Below are 15,982 nucleotides of genomic sequence, written 5' to 3' on the forward strand. Positions count from 1 at the left end.
TTATTTTATCTGATGTTTTGCCAAACCGATAAGGTAGAAAACATAAACAAACACGCACGCACGAACACAGACATGCAATCACACACACACACATATGCACTTTATTCCTGGGTGGACAAATGCCTCGATATATATATATATATATATATATATATATATATATATATATATATATATATATATATATATATATATATATATATATAAAGTGGAAGATACTTGCCTAAAGTGCTACAGAAATAACGTATTTGGGTTGCGAACACTCGTTTGGCATCGTTTGTTAATAAAACTGAGGGATTGGCTATTAACATTGTAACATATGAAAATATAAGCTTTCAGATGTCATAACATCACACAGAATATCTTCAATTTTATTGCACAGTTAATTGTTACGCAGGAAATTAATCTAATTACTAAATTCGATGTTCAGTTGAAGAGAATATGCAGTATGAGCGGGGGTGCATACAGACGCGCATAAATATGTACATATGTATATATAGGCGTAGGTGTTTATATGTTCGAGGGGGTGCTTTGAGTAAAAGAAAATACCGGAGAGTCAGTTAATTTGGATTTTATTCAACATATCTCCCTCTCAGATTCATACACTTATTGCAGCAGACCTTCAGTTTTTGAAAGCCCTGTAAAAGAACTCGGAAGTTTGAACTTCCAGCCAAGCCCTTCGCGATACTCTTAAAGCCAAGAAATTTTCAGTACTCCCTCGTTCATATACATAAACTATATATATATATAAACTTTAGGTCACCTCAAATAAGCTTGTGACATATTTTAACTGCTAAAGGTAATTTCATTGCAGTTTACCAAAATGCGACAAGGAGTCCGTGATGGCGTACCACTAACTTGATAATGGCGTATTTACGCCTTTTGCAGTAAGCGAGTATTTTTTTTCTACAGCAAACTGGTATATATATATATATATATATATATATATATATATATATATATATATATATAGAGAGAGAGAGAGAGAGAGAGAGAGAGAGAGAGAGTATCGGATTTAGTTCACAGAGGATCTAACCGATTAGGTACGCTAGGTAAGTGCTGTAACGGATTACTTGGGCTCCAAGGTTTTAGCTGAGACGGTAGTTATGGAGTTATTGCAGATTTCCGATGCAGCGGATATATAATCGCTAAACAGGACATCAAACATTAAGGCAAGATAGACATCTCAAGTCGTACACAATATTATTATTGGAAAAATTCAGTCTTACGGTTGTTTCTGGGATATCCCCGAGTATGGGATATTCCGTCATCAGAGACAAATGAGTAAAAATATAAGTTAAATGAGAATGGTATATATTAATGCGATGATGACATAGAGGAAGAGAGTAAAAGAATAAGGAGATGGCGGCGAGCTGGCAGAAACGTTAGCACGCCGGGCGAAATGCATAGCGGTATTTCGTCTGCCGTTACGTTCTGAGTTCAAATTCCGCCGAGGTCGACTTTGCCTTTCATCCTTTCGGGCTCGATAAATTAAGTACCAGTTACGCACTGGGGTCGATGTAATCGACTTAATCCCTTTGTCTGTCTTTGTTTGTCCCCTCTACGTTTAGCCCCTTGTGGGAAATAAAGAAATAAGAATAAGGAGATGGCAAGAAAGAAGAAAAGAGAAGCACAAAATTCATACTTCAAATTTCCGAAGTTATAGAAAGAAGAGCATGAGTCCTTAGGTGCAATCCTGCGTAGATCTATGAGCGCAATCCTGCTTAGATCCATTTGGGCTGCGAACATATCAACGTTCAACAACGTTCCACAACAGACTTTAAACGACCGGTTATGCACACACACGCACACACACGCACATACACACATGCACACACATTACAGATATATATGTATGTATATCGAGTAATGTGAAATAAAGCGTCTTGCTCAAAGACGCAACGCGTCACCGGGAACTGAACTCATGACCTTACGATCGTGAGCTAAATACACTAATCAATGATCCATGAGCCTTCACATGAACATATGTGTGGGGGGAGGGGCGTGTATGTGTCTGTGTTTGTGTGTGAGTGATGTATATGTACGTATGATTATATACGTGTATCTACTTAACTATCTATACTGATATACATGTGTATATATATATACATACATACATATATACATATATATACGTATATATATATATATATATATATATATATATATATATATATATATATATATATATATATATATATATATTAAATATATACTTTTATAAAACAAAATTTTACAAAATATTTAGTATCTGTTAACAGTCTTAGCAAAAAGCTCACAGGTGAGTTTTTGTATATATATATATATATATGTCTCTTAAAAGATAGAGCTCAAAATCGATGCATTGAAGATACTTTATTGCAGCAACAATTATAATAGCAGAAACAACCACAATAAGCCAAACCTATGCACATTTCAAATAGGGTATCCAGGATAAATAAACCACATCATAAGATGTCTCATAAAATATTGTAACATATTACAACATATTACAAATTACAAATTATAGTAGTATTGGTGATGGCAATAATGCGACCCTGAAGAGATGGAGTATCTAGCAATTTTAAAGAGGTCAATTTGTTGGTGCTCGAATGGCAGGCGCTAGCATAAGGTTGAACTGCTTAGTGTATCAAGAAAACAGCTGAAATGTTTAGTGTATCATGAAGCTTATAAGTAATCGTTTATTCCTTTGCCATCTCTTTTCTTATTACACCCCTATACTCAAGTAACGCTTCGTTCAGAAGCACATATATAATGAATTCTACACCAGGTTATTAGTGTGGAAATGCCTAAGCGATATATACATAGTGAGAATTTACAGAGAAACAAAAGATGAAGACAGGTGTGCAAACAACAAACAGATGTATTAGTTTAACGCTCGGGAAGTGAGAAAGTCTTTTATGTTTCGAACCTACGCTCTTCGATAGAAAGGAACACAAAATTAAACAGGGAGAGAAAATAGAAAAGGGTTTGGTGACTAACGATCTATCATAGCGAATGCCGGACAGAGAGGTCACACAAGAGAGCTAAGAAGAAGGGGTGATAATAGTGGTGATCCCAAAGATATATATAAGTGTGTGTGTGTGTGTGTGTGTGACCACGTGTGCAAATTTGGCGATATATATATATATATATATATATATATATAGCAACAACTAAAATATATGTTTGTTAGAGAAAACTTATCATTAGAACCGTGATTACTAAATAATGATTCCCACTTTAAACATAGGGCGTGAAACTTTGCAGGAGGAAGCTTGTCGATAACATTGACTCCAGTACATGACTGGTACTTATTTTATCAACCATGAAAGGATAAAAGGCAAAGTTAACTTCGCCAGAATTTGAACTCAGGACGTATAGATGGACGATATGCCGCCAAGCCTTTCGTCCAGTGTGCAAACAATTTTACCACCTCGCCGTCTTATGATTACCAGATAATACTGTCAGGAACAAAGAGATACATAATAAAATATTTACTAATGCTCGTACTGGCCCACGAAAACTCGGTTTTATTATAATCCATTAAGGGGATTTTAATTCTTAGTCGATGGAGCAAATTAAAAGATTATACACAAAAAGAGCAAATGCAGAATGATATTTATTTCGAACGAAATTCGAAGAGTCTTCCAAATCTTAGGCCATTTGTATTCTGTGTAATGAGGAGAAGAACAATAAACTGAAGTTTTACTGCTCCGTTTGCAAAGATAAAAAAAAGGAAACCAAGCTATAAAATGTTTTTTTATTCCACTTCGGGATTCGTTTATTTGAAATCATTGCATGCATGCGTTCAGAGAATATGTCGTCTGATTCCAGAACGCTCACCATAACGATTTCTTGCCAACTTGTTATGTATGTCTCAGTATGCATTGGTGCAACTTCGTTTAAGATGGATCTTGTACTAAAATATGCATATACACGTAACTACAAAGGCATACGCATACTTTGAAAAGTATATATACATAAATGAGTGTGTATGCGTGCGTGTGTGTGTCTGTGTGTGTGTGAATAACGGTTCATATATATATATATATATATATATATATATATATATATATAATTATATGATATATATAAACATACATAACTATATGATATGTGTGTGCATAAATATATATACACATGGGAGCCGGCTTACGCTCGTGAACGATTGTGGCTTGGTAACATAATTTAGCTCTTTTAGGACCTCCGTAGTCCCAAGAAAATATAGACACCCTTTCCCACTGTTTGGCACAAAGTCACCGCTTTCGGTGCAAGGAGTAAGGGGATTACATCGACCTGCAGTGCTCAGCTGATACTTATTTTATTAATTTTAATCCTGAAAGGAATGAAAGACAAAGTCGACGCCGGCGGAGTTTGAACTCAGAACGTAAAAACAGACGAAATGCCGCTAAGCGTTTTTCCCCGTCGTGCTAACGATTCTACTGTCTTTGACTCAACTTTTATTCAATTGTTATGTTGCTATTTTGTACGTAAGTATATGTACTTTTAAATTTAACATAGACAGTTTAAATGGTTTTCAAGTTTCTGTGATTTTTAGAAGCTGTTAATTTTGTGTTTAATTTTTTTTTTTTTCATGATTTAAAAAGTAAAAATTTGTTTTATTACTTTCTATACCCTATTTTGCTTTACAGAAATTTAGAATTCAATAAAAGTTGAATTTGAAGTTAAGCAACCAGCCGATAAATTTATATTTAGAACTGGAATACGTAATTTTCTCAATCATAGTGACCTCCAGTGTTAAAAACAGGCCTCTGATGTCTAAAGCATTGAAATCCTAGGAATATTTTAATATCTTTTGATGTACAGCGTCGCTCGCTTCGGCGGGCAATGCTACACATATAGAGATATTATTATCATACAATAATTTAAGGCGGCGAGATGGCAGGCCTTGTACCTTTAGTAGAAAGGATCATTATTATTATTATTATTGTTCAGTAGTTTAATTTTTATAACGTGCTTTCACTTCACTACCGAGAGCAGCTCTGTGTGCCTTGGGTATGTGCTGTGGTTTGCTGTGATGCTCTTATGGTTACTGTATTGAAAGTGTTTTGCGTAGGATGTGTGCTGTGCCCAGTGGTGCAATTTTCTGTATGTCATATATATATATATATATTTATTATTATTATTATTATTATTATTATTATTATTATTATTATTATTATTATTATTATTATTATTATTATTATTATTATTATTATTATCATCATCATCATCATTATTATTGAAGGCAGCGAGTTGGCTGAATCGTTAGCACACCGGGTAAAATGTTTAGTGGCATTTCGTTCGTCTTTACCTTCTGAGTTCAAATTCCACCAAGGCCTACTTTGCCTTTCATCTTTTCAGGTTCGATTAATTAAGTACCAGTGAAACATTGGGGTCGATGTTTTCTACTAGTCTCCTCCCCTAAAAAAAACTTCTGGCCTTGTGCCTGTAGTAGAAAGGATTATTATCATTATTAGTATTGTTGTTGTTGTTGTTGTTGTTATTGAAAGCAGCGAGTAGACAGAATCGTAAGCGCGCCGGGCCAAATACTTAGCGGCATTTCGTTCGTCTTTACGTTTTGAGTTCAAATTCCGCTGAGGCCGATTTTGCCTTTCATCCTTTCGGGATCAATAAATTAAGTACTAGTGAAACACTGGGGTCGATGTAATCGACCAGCACCCGCCACCTCTTCAATTTCAAGTCTTATGCCTATAGCAGAAAGGGTTATTATAGAATAACGTTTTAAAAGTTAGATGAAAATGTTTAGAATAACAAGATTTATATTAACAAAGTTTACATTTAATTATTTAATGAAATACGGTGTTTATTGAAAACAGAAATCAAAACATGATATACAATAACATTGGCCAACAGTTGTTGAAAATTGGTCGAACAAAAGCTTCCTCGCTGTGCGTGCATGCGTATATTTTCCCATAGCTTGCGCATGATGGTATGTGCAGATTTTGTCCCACGAGGTCTTCGATCTCGCCTTTTCTCTGTGCATAATTGTGGGATAAGTTCAGTTTCATACGTAAAGTTCTGCAAAGATTCAATGTGAAATTGAGTTGTTACAGGGATGACAAACATTAGTGTTGAGATATTTAGACACAGTAGAAAGTGATTCCAAATGTAGATAGATAGATAGATAGATAGATAGATAGATAGATAGATAGATAGATAGATACTGTAAACTCTGTACATTACTCTGCAATCAGGAACTTTGTGCTGATTATGCTTCTCCGAGGAGGCGCAATGATGCTGAAATCCTTTTCCAAGTTGCTACCAGCGATCATTCTGATGACAATTCACTTGTATCATTTAGTTTAGTGTATAAATCTACTGAATTTTGTTCACATTACGCTTATAATTTCAATTGGTTAAAAATTCTTTGTGGCTCACACTCTCAAATCATATCGCACCATTAAAATCTGAAAAAAAGTAAAAACACTTTAGCTAATGAAGATCTTTGCCCGAATAAAAAGCAAAAAAACAACAAAAAAACAATAAAAGAATGAGTGAGTCATAGTTTTACTTAGTTGGAGTCCATTTGGGACTTAACAAAAAACATCCAGAACAACAACAATAAACTGCATTCTTTATATATGAGTTCTATATTGGTCATAGAGTGTAGAGGCAAAACGTAAGTTTTTTCACTGTTGAATTGCTGTCAGCTCTTTAACTTGAAATATATATATATAGTGTATGTGTGTGTTATATATATGATATATATACATATACACATAAATATGATGGCATATATATATCGTATAAATATATATATTTTTATATATATATATATATATATATATATATATATATATATATATAATAGAGAGAAGGAAGAAGTAGTGAAGGAGGAGAAGGGGGAGGAGGGGAAGTGTGAAGGCGACAGTGTTGGTGATAAGTATTGTAAAGGGGTGATGTATGGAAATATATGTGGATGACGAGGTGGTAAGGAAGGAAAAAAAGGGGCCAAAAAATAAAGGATGATGTCATAACAAATACAACAATCAAGAATATATACACAAACATATATACTTGTATGCGCACATATATCTATAAATATAGATATGTATATGCGTGTGGGGGGAGTGAAAAAGAGAGAGGGAGAGAGAGAGAGAGAGAGAGAGAGAGAGAGAGAGAGGGAGAGAGAGAGAGAGAAAGCAGGGTATTGAATAGATTCGTGGAAGTCTATAGCAGGCATTTCAAATTGCATAAAATTGTATTGGCATTTAGCGGGAGCGTGTTTTCTTATGCCTGTAGTAAATAATTCCAATTGCCCAATGCTGAGATCATTTTTGTGCTTATGGTATATTATAGTATGCAATAAACGAATTCTCCTTAGCTGGCCCTTGCCGTTTGCTATCTTTTATTATGCTTAATAGCAGTCAAGAGATAGATAGACAGATAGATAGATAGATAGATAGATAGAGAGAGAGAGAGAGAGAGAGAGAGAGAGAAAGAGAGAGAGAGAGAGAGAGAGAGAGAGAGAGAGAGAGAAAGAGAGAGACTGGAGAGGAAAATAGTGATTATAAAAAGATGGGAAGGTGAAATGGGGGGTTATAATGTATGCATGCAATTCGAGGTGTGAGTCTGCTGTCCGTAAGAATCCGAAACTGGTCATCTGAGTAGATGACAACTGATGTAACACAAAAACTGCTTTCCGTTCGAATTCGTTTTTCCTCTTTTCCTTCTTGATTTATTTGTTTCCTTGTTTCTTTATGATTTTTCCTTCTGTTTCTTTCTTTTACTCGTTCATTTATTTATTCTTTCATTTACTTATTCTTATTTTTTAGTGAGTAATATTTTATATTTTGTTCATTTTATGTATTCCTTATACGTATATATTTTTATGTCTATTCCTCTATCTACCTATCTATATACAGATCTATTTATTTATCTAACTACATATCTATCTATTTCTCTCTCTCCCCTATTTCTCCCCCCCTCTCTCTCTAGCTGCATACACGCGTGTTTGTGGATGAGTGCGTTTGTGTGTATATATTTTATATATACCTGCATATATATATATGTATATATATATATATAAGCATGTGTAAATTCATACATGCACATATCTATTTATAAATCTATATATTGTATATATGAATATTCATATATATGCGTTTATACGTGTATATATTATATATAGTTTTGTATATAATATATATGTGTGTGTGTGTATATACAAATATACATATACATACGTATGTATATATGTAAATGTATGTATGTATGTATAAATATTTATGTAAATGTGTGCTCGCATATACATGCATATATGCGTGAGCCTTTGCATACATACATGCTTACACACAGGCACACATATATCTTGTATTTAAAATTTTTTAAAGATATTTCTCATTTATATATATATATATATATATATATATATATATATATATATATATATATATATATATATATATATGTATACATATATATATATATATATATATATATATATATATATATATATATATATATATATATATATATATATATATATATATATATATATATATATATATATATATATATATATGTATACATATATATATATATATATATATATATATATATATATATAGTTTTATATTATCTGATTCTTTTATTATTAATTTATTGTTCACCTCCACACTGACTGCCAAGCAGGTTTTCTAAATCGTGAATGATGTTTCCGTAGCAGAAATAATGATGATGATGATCATTATCATTACGATGATGATGAACACAGTGGTGATGATGATGATGATAATTTTTATTATCATTATTGTTAATAATAATAATGAAAATAATAATAATAATAATAATAATAATAATAATAATAATAATAATAATAATAATAATCGCGAGAAGAAGAATGAAAAATAGCAAGAAGAAAAATCAGCAAAATCTCTTTCCCAAATATGGCAGCTAAAAGATATGAAGAAAAAAGCAGAATAAATACGATAAACATTTAAAAAGAAAAAGAAATCTGCATGGTGGGGCTGCGGATTATTCCAGTCCGAGATTTTGAAGATTCTATTGAATCTGTTCTTTACCAAATTTCTATAGAATCTAAAGATTCTTCAAGATTTCTTTATAGATCTTTTCTCTACTGGCTATAATAGACTTTTCAAAAGAATTATGGGTAAAATATAAAAACGAAAAAATGTATACACAAAAATACATAGAATACTGGTGAGTGAATAAAAAACAGAAACAAGTTACTAGAACTATATATCGACTTTGTATCATTCTAAATCCATAGAAGTGTAGATATACTTGTAGATAAACTGGTGAATGGAAAAGTATTCTAATAAAAGAACTTATATTATTGAAAAACTCACTCGCTGAGATTGAGTTTGTAATGTTATGTTGTCATATAGAAGACTTATATACGTTCGAAGAAAACGTTGTAAACGATTATGGTCGTAATGTGACATACATTTTCTAATGAGGAAGTCATAACAATGTAATTATAATGATACAATCATAATGATTGAAGTTCTAATAATATAGTAGCTGTAGTAGTAGCACCTGCAGCAGGAGCAGCAGCAACAGTAGCACTTGCAGCAGGAGCAGTAGCTGCAGTTTGCATAGTTTTAATGGAATACAATAGTTCTGATTCTTACTGTTTTCACCCTTTGTGCTCCATGTTGAATTTCTGCTGGAAAGTCATTCAAATTTATACTAGTAATATATTTAAAGAACGTTAAGCCAACCCTACTCGCACAAATTTTCTGATCTTGTGCCATAGTTTAAAAGAAAAATTTGAATGGTGTTTGATTGGATGAAGTGATGCAGCATCAGACCTATTTTGTATTGCAATGTATGCCCTCAACGTTCTGGACTATGGAATCCATGTTGTCATTTCCCCCTCTAAAAACCTAAAGCCAGTCAAGTGTTGTAATCGGTGTAATCGAATGCATTTCTCACCTGACAGTTATCATTTTGAATCTATATTTGAAATTATCATCACAATGCAATTAAATAGGCAGCGAGCTGACAGGATCTTTAGCGCATCGGACGAAAAGTTTTTTCGTCTCATTACGTTCTGAGTTCAAATCCAGCTAAAGACAACATTGCCTTTTATCCTTACAGAGTCGATGAAATAAAATACCACTCCAGTACTGGGGTCAATGTAATCAACCAAGCACCTTTCCTTACAATTGCTGGTCTTGTGTCAAAATTTGAAATTACCATTATAATGCAAGCATTAGTAAAAACAAAATATCAAGTAAATAAGTTATCGAGCTTTGTTGCGTGTCAGTTCATTTACTCGTTGCTTTTCTGGAGAACTCAAGAAGGAAGTAGCTCTCATATATACGAGAGGGGTGCTGAAACGTTGCTAACTTTGGATAAAAGAAAACATTTGGGGGACCAGTTAATTATAAATTTATGCAACATATTCTCCTTTCAGAAAAAACACACTTATTACAGCGGTCCTTTAGTTTTTCCAAGCCCTGTAAACGAGCTCGAGAAGTCGGGCCGTCAACCAAGTCTTTCAGGATACCCTTAAAGCCAGAAACTTTTCAGCACCCCCTAGTACAAGCAAACAAAAAGGCCTCTACGTGATCACTGAAACTATTAAAATCAAATGCTAAATTTTCGCTCATATCACATAGTACATACCACCTCAGAATACAGGACGCATTCAGTAACGTAGTCTTTAAATACACACCACCTAAGAAAGACAGCGTGATCACGGCAGGCGTGTTAATGGTCGGTCTTCTTGGTCAGATCTGACTTGGATTTTAAAATAATTGCTTTATAAGTGAATCAGAAGAGAAGGTTTTATATGCTCGCAACGCCAGCACAAAATAGAAGTTGAATACTGCTCATATCACAGGTAATGTGACAGGATGTGATTACTGTTGAAATGACTTTGAGTATAGGTTGGCTTAACCCAGGATAGTCTGAAGATAAACTTGGTAAAAGTACAATGTAGGTTGTTTTCTCAGCTCATTTACCGCGTATACTGAAGTACAATGCGATCTCGAATTTAATACGACCTCAGCATTTTGTACAAACACTTCCTTTTACATAGAACGTGTACGTACGTAGGTACGCATGCATGCATATATGTACGTATGTATGTATGTATGTATGTATGTATGTATGTATGTATGTACATATATATGCATGAATATATAGATAGATGGATAGAGGGATAGATAGATATGCATATATATATATACATGTATATTTACATATATGATCCCGTACATACATACATACATACATACATATATACATACATATCACTAATGCCTTGTAGGCTTATGCACAATAACTATGCAGAAGTTTGTCTTTGCGTGTATGTGTGTATATATGTATGTATGTATGCATATATGTAATATACATACATAAATATAAGTTAAATGAACAGTATGGCTTCTCAATCTTAGCTCGTTGTATATCTGTTTAAACTCAAATTGCGTCTAATTTATTTAAATACCACATCATTTATCTCTCTTTACTATTAGAGAGCCATACATTATTATATATCAATTTAACAAGTATATTCACAACTGTTGGATGTAACGTTCAGACAAAATTTTCACGATGGAGAATGCTTACATGAATTCAAAGAAGCTAAAGATATTCTCCGACACCGGTTGTAAACATGGTAAAAAGTAAATAAATAAATGCTTTTAGGCAGACTTAGTTCCGTCTATCTCCATAAAACACGAGATTATCTGCAATATTTGTACATATAAATATGTGTGTGTGGGTGTGTGTATGTGTGGGGGTGCATATATGTATATATATATGTATATATATATATATATCTATGTATATATGTATATATGTATATATATATATGTATATATATATGCGTATATATATGTATATATATATATGTGTATTTATATGTCCATATATATATATGTGAGCCTAATCCATAATGTGAAAATAACGCCCACGTCTCTCTCAGATCATAACATTATAGAATTAACTATGTATGGTCCTAGACAACCCACTGACACCCACCCCACCAGGAGGACTCAAGCAATATCCAACCTGAATTTCCACGGGGCGGACTGGAAGTCAATTCGCAGAGAGATTCGAAATCAAAACTGGCACGACAGCCTTTCTATACAAGACAATGACCTCAAACTAAGTCATTTTATGTCAACCATACAAGACATATGCACCAAATACGTGCCATATAGAAAGACCAGCAAACATGCCAATAGAATTCCTAGAGACAGGAAAATCCTTATGAGACACAGAACAAAGGTCTCAAACCAGTTAAATAGAGAACTGGAGGATAGGAAAAGGGCTAAATTAAAACTAACACTGTTAGAAATAGAAAACAAAATTAAACTCTCCCATGAAAAGGAGAGAGCAGAGAAGGAAAAGAGAGCAGTAGAAAGCATAAAAACAAACCCCAAGGCTTTCTATAGATTTGCAAAGGAGACTGCTACGGTGCAGTATAAGATAGGACCCCTGTTCCTGCCTAATGGCTCACTGACTGCAGATCCCACATGGATAAGTGAAGTGCTCAGTACACAATTCAAGAGTGTCTTCACCTCTCCTCTGAGTCACATGCAGATAAAGAACCCAGCTGATTTCTTTGACAATAGCACTCAGCAGAAGGGGACTGCATCCATTACCTACATCGACATTGAAGAGGAAGATGTGATAGCTGCCATAAATGAAATGAGCTCAAATTCGGCAACTGGCCCCGATGGTTTCCCAGCTGTCCTCTTAAAGTCGTGTAAACAAGAATTAGCAGGACCACTCCGGATACTCTTCCAGAGTTTCCTTGCAAATGGTAAACTTCCCAAAAAGCTGAAGGAAGGCACCATATGTCCTATCCATAAAGGTGGAAGCAGAGCAGAGGCTGGAAACTACAGGCCCATCTCTCTAACTTCACATATTAGCAAAGTCATGGAACGAATTGTATATATGTATTGTAAATGTATGCGTATTTTTTCAATGTGTACAAATAACACGGTAAAAATAAATAGTTACCAGGAAAGCAAAAATTTCACATAAGTACCAAGAATGTTACAGACTACTTATAAAGGTAGAAATTCGAGGGTTTAGTGAAATGTTTTGTATAACAGTTAAATAAAGAAATGGAGTCAGAAACGGAAGTAATTTTACATCAATAAACAAACGTCTTTTTCACATAGGTAGTTCTTCATTTCAGTTGTCCAAAAGAATATCTAACCATTACTCTACATTTAGACATATTAATAAACGCAACAATATTGGGCTTACTAAATTAATTTGGTCTCTGAAGGAACATAATAAACAATTTGATTTGGAATATTCTATCTAGCTCCTTTCCATATGATAAAGGTAAATCTTCTCGCCCGCTCTGTAACGAAGAACTCTATCGCATCCTGTTCTCAGAGAATTCTCTTATAAGCACGTTCAAATAACGCGTTTATCATTGCAATTTTTGCTAAAAGGCTGGTGATAACTCCTCAGAGATCTATGCAAAGTCACAGAAACTGTATAGAGACAAGTGTATGAGCAGGACACGAGTGTAGGAGTGGTTAAAACATATCCAAGATGACCGACAGAATGTATACAGTGAGATGCGTTCTGAGAGACCAGCAACCAGAAGAACTAATGAACCATCGCAGATGTCCGTGAAGCTGTTTGAAAAGACCGTCAATTCCCCGTGCATGTGTTGTCGGTGTATATGAACATAAGCTACGATACAGTTCAGTCAATTGTCATTGAAGAATTGGATATGAGACATATGTCTGCCAAGTTTGTCCCGAAAGTGCTTTCAGTTGAGCAAAAGGAAGGTCGCATTTCAACCGCGCAAGATCTACCTGATAGTGACAAGGAAGGCGAAAACTTTTTGAAAATGGTCATAACGAGTGGCGAATCGCGGATCCATAGCCATGACCTGGAGACTAAGTCTTAGTATTTACTGTGTAAGACTCCAGCCTCTCCGGCACAAAGAAAGACGAATGAGTTGAAACAATGTGAAGACATTGTTAACAGTTTTCTTCGACTACTAAGGCACTGTTCACCATGGTATATCCCCCTAGTCAGACAGAAAACAAGAAGTATTACCATGATGTGTTGCGGCGTTTGCGGGACGCTGTTCATCGGAAAAGGACAGAATAGCATGTGTCATACCAGTAGTAACTCCACCACGACAGCGTACATGCCCATTCAGTGCAGCTTGTGTTGAAGCTTTCAGCCAAACTCAACATTTCCTAGGTCCGACAACCACCCTATTCCCCTGATCGTGCCCCTAGCGACGTTTTGCCTTTTTCGAAAAGTCAAATCCCACTTGATAGAAGCAATATTTAAGACGTCGAGGAAATCCAAGACAATGCGACCAGGCAGTTGCTCACTATCCCAAAAAAGGAATTCCAGGAATGCTTCCATCAGTGGAATCGATGCCGGATAAATTACGTGGCTTCAGAAGGAGTCGACTTCAAAGGAGATAAAATGCTGAATTGATAGTTTTCTCAGTTTCGTTACTTTTTGATCAGACTTCGTATACATATATAGAAAGATGAATGGAAAATATGGTAGATCTATAAATGTTTCATTAAGATATTTTATTGCGACGTAACATTGTACAGGCAGATATATATAACGTTCAAAATCTATATGATTATGCTATACGTTGCATTTAAGGTTATACGCACATTTTCAGGTTATACCATAATAGACAAGTAATTACTGGTATACTACTAAGTCAAAGAACAGGGTAACATATGTTACTAAATGCAATATATTACCAAACCTTATAAATATTGCACGCCCATACGATGTTACGTCACAATAAAATCTTCTTATAACACATTTGTAGATATAGCGTATAATCAATTCGTTTGTCATTATTATTATATTACGCCACGCTGAAAATTTCACTCTATTTTTGGATTTTACGTCTGGATGTGCGGATTATCAAATCCCAGTGAACTTTAATCTGTTGATGCCTCCTCGCTGACTGTATGGATTGTTTATCTGTTGATTTATGTCATACTGTCTATCCATCAAATGTGGTGTGCTTCGCTTTGATCTGCCTAGATCTCTTAAATGGATCCCTATTAATCTACACAAGCACACACACACACACACACACACACACACACACACACAAGTATATAAATATATGAATCTGTGTGCGCGCACGCGCGTGTATGCACGTATTTATGTATGTATAGTTACATATGTACATACGCGCCCGCACACACACACACACACACACACACACACGCATACATGACTATCGCGCTGGGTACACGGTTTGTTTAGATTCTTTGCTGCTTCATCTTGTTTAACAATATATAAAGCATTACTTTTATGTTTTCGTTTCATACAATAAATCAAAAACTTCATTTAACTTATTCGGCTTAATTATAATTCAAAATTTTACTCAGAGAAATTTCGAAATCCATCTCAATAACATTATAATAAATATTAAAACCTAGAATTATACTGAGTCCGTTGTTTAGCAAATGTTCGTTGATTTTATGCATATAGCAAACGCTCCTTTTCTATAACTTTAGAATTTATTTGTGCGGATTATGGTTTTCAAATACCACACACGCACACACACACACACACACACACATATATATATATATGTATAGGCGCAGACGTGGCTGTGTGGTAAGATGCTTGCTTCCCAACCACATGGTTCCGGGTTCAGTCAAACTGCGTGGCAGCTTTGGCTAGTGTCTTCTGTCAAAACTGCTAGCCGACGACGGCCTTGTGAGAAGATTTGGTAGACGGAAACTGAAAGAAACCCGTTGTATAGATATGTGTGTATGTGGGTGTGTGTGTCTTTGTGTTTCTGCTTGTCTCACAACCACTGCTTGACAACTGATATTGGTGTGCTTGAGACCGAGAGGTTAAGTATCAGGCTTTAAAAACAAGTACTGTGGTCATTTCGTTCGACAAAAGTTCATGGCGGGCCCTCAGCACAGCCTCAGGCCCATTGCGTGCCACCTTGGGTAAGTGTCTTCTACTATAGCTTCGGGCCGATTAAAGCCCTGTCAGTGGATTTGGTGAACGGACA

The 15,982-nt window shown here is 34.6% G+C and overlaps 2 long non-coding RNA genes across 2 annotated transcripts in view; one reads left to right on the forward strand and one right to left on the reverse strand.

The window, feature by feature from the left end:
- The first annotated feature begins 4,101 nt into the window (after positions 1-4,101).
- Positions 4,102-15,982, forward strand: part of LOC149137846 (uncharacterized) — a 30,467-nt gene continuing 18,586 nt past the window's right edge. The window contains exon 1 of the long non-coding RNA XR_016240638.1: positions 4,102-4,472. This is a non-coding gene — a long non-coding RNA (uncharacterized LOC149137846). The remainder of the gene's footprint in view (positions 4,473-15,982) is intronic.
- LOC128249957 (uncharacterized) overlaps positions 4,947-15,982 on the reverse strand; it is a 53,757-nt gene continuing 42,721 nt past the window's right edge. Inside the window, exons 2-3 of the long non-coding RNA XR_008266104.2 lie at positions 6,190-6,413; positions 4,947-6,024 (exon numbers count right to left, since the gene is read on the reverse strand). This is a non-coding gene — a long non-coding RNA (uncharacterized LOC128249957). The remainder of the gene's footprint in view (positions 6,025-6,189; positions 6,414-15,982) is intronic.

This window comes from Octopus bimaculoides, chromosome 1, assembly GCF_046866305.1.
Source record: "Octopus bimaculoides isolate indiv1 chromosome 1, ASM4686630v1, whole genome shotgun sequence".
Lineage (NCBI taxonomy): Eukaryota > Metazoa > Mollusca > Cephalopoda > Octopoda > Octopodidae > Octopus > Octopus bimaculoides.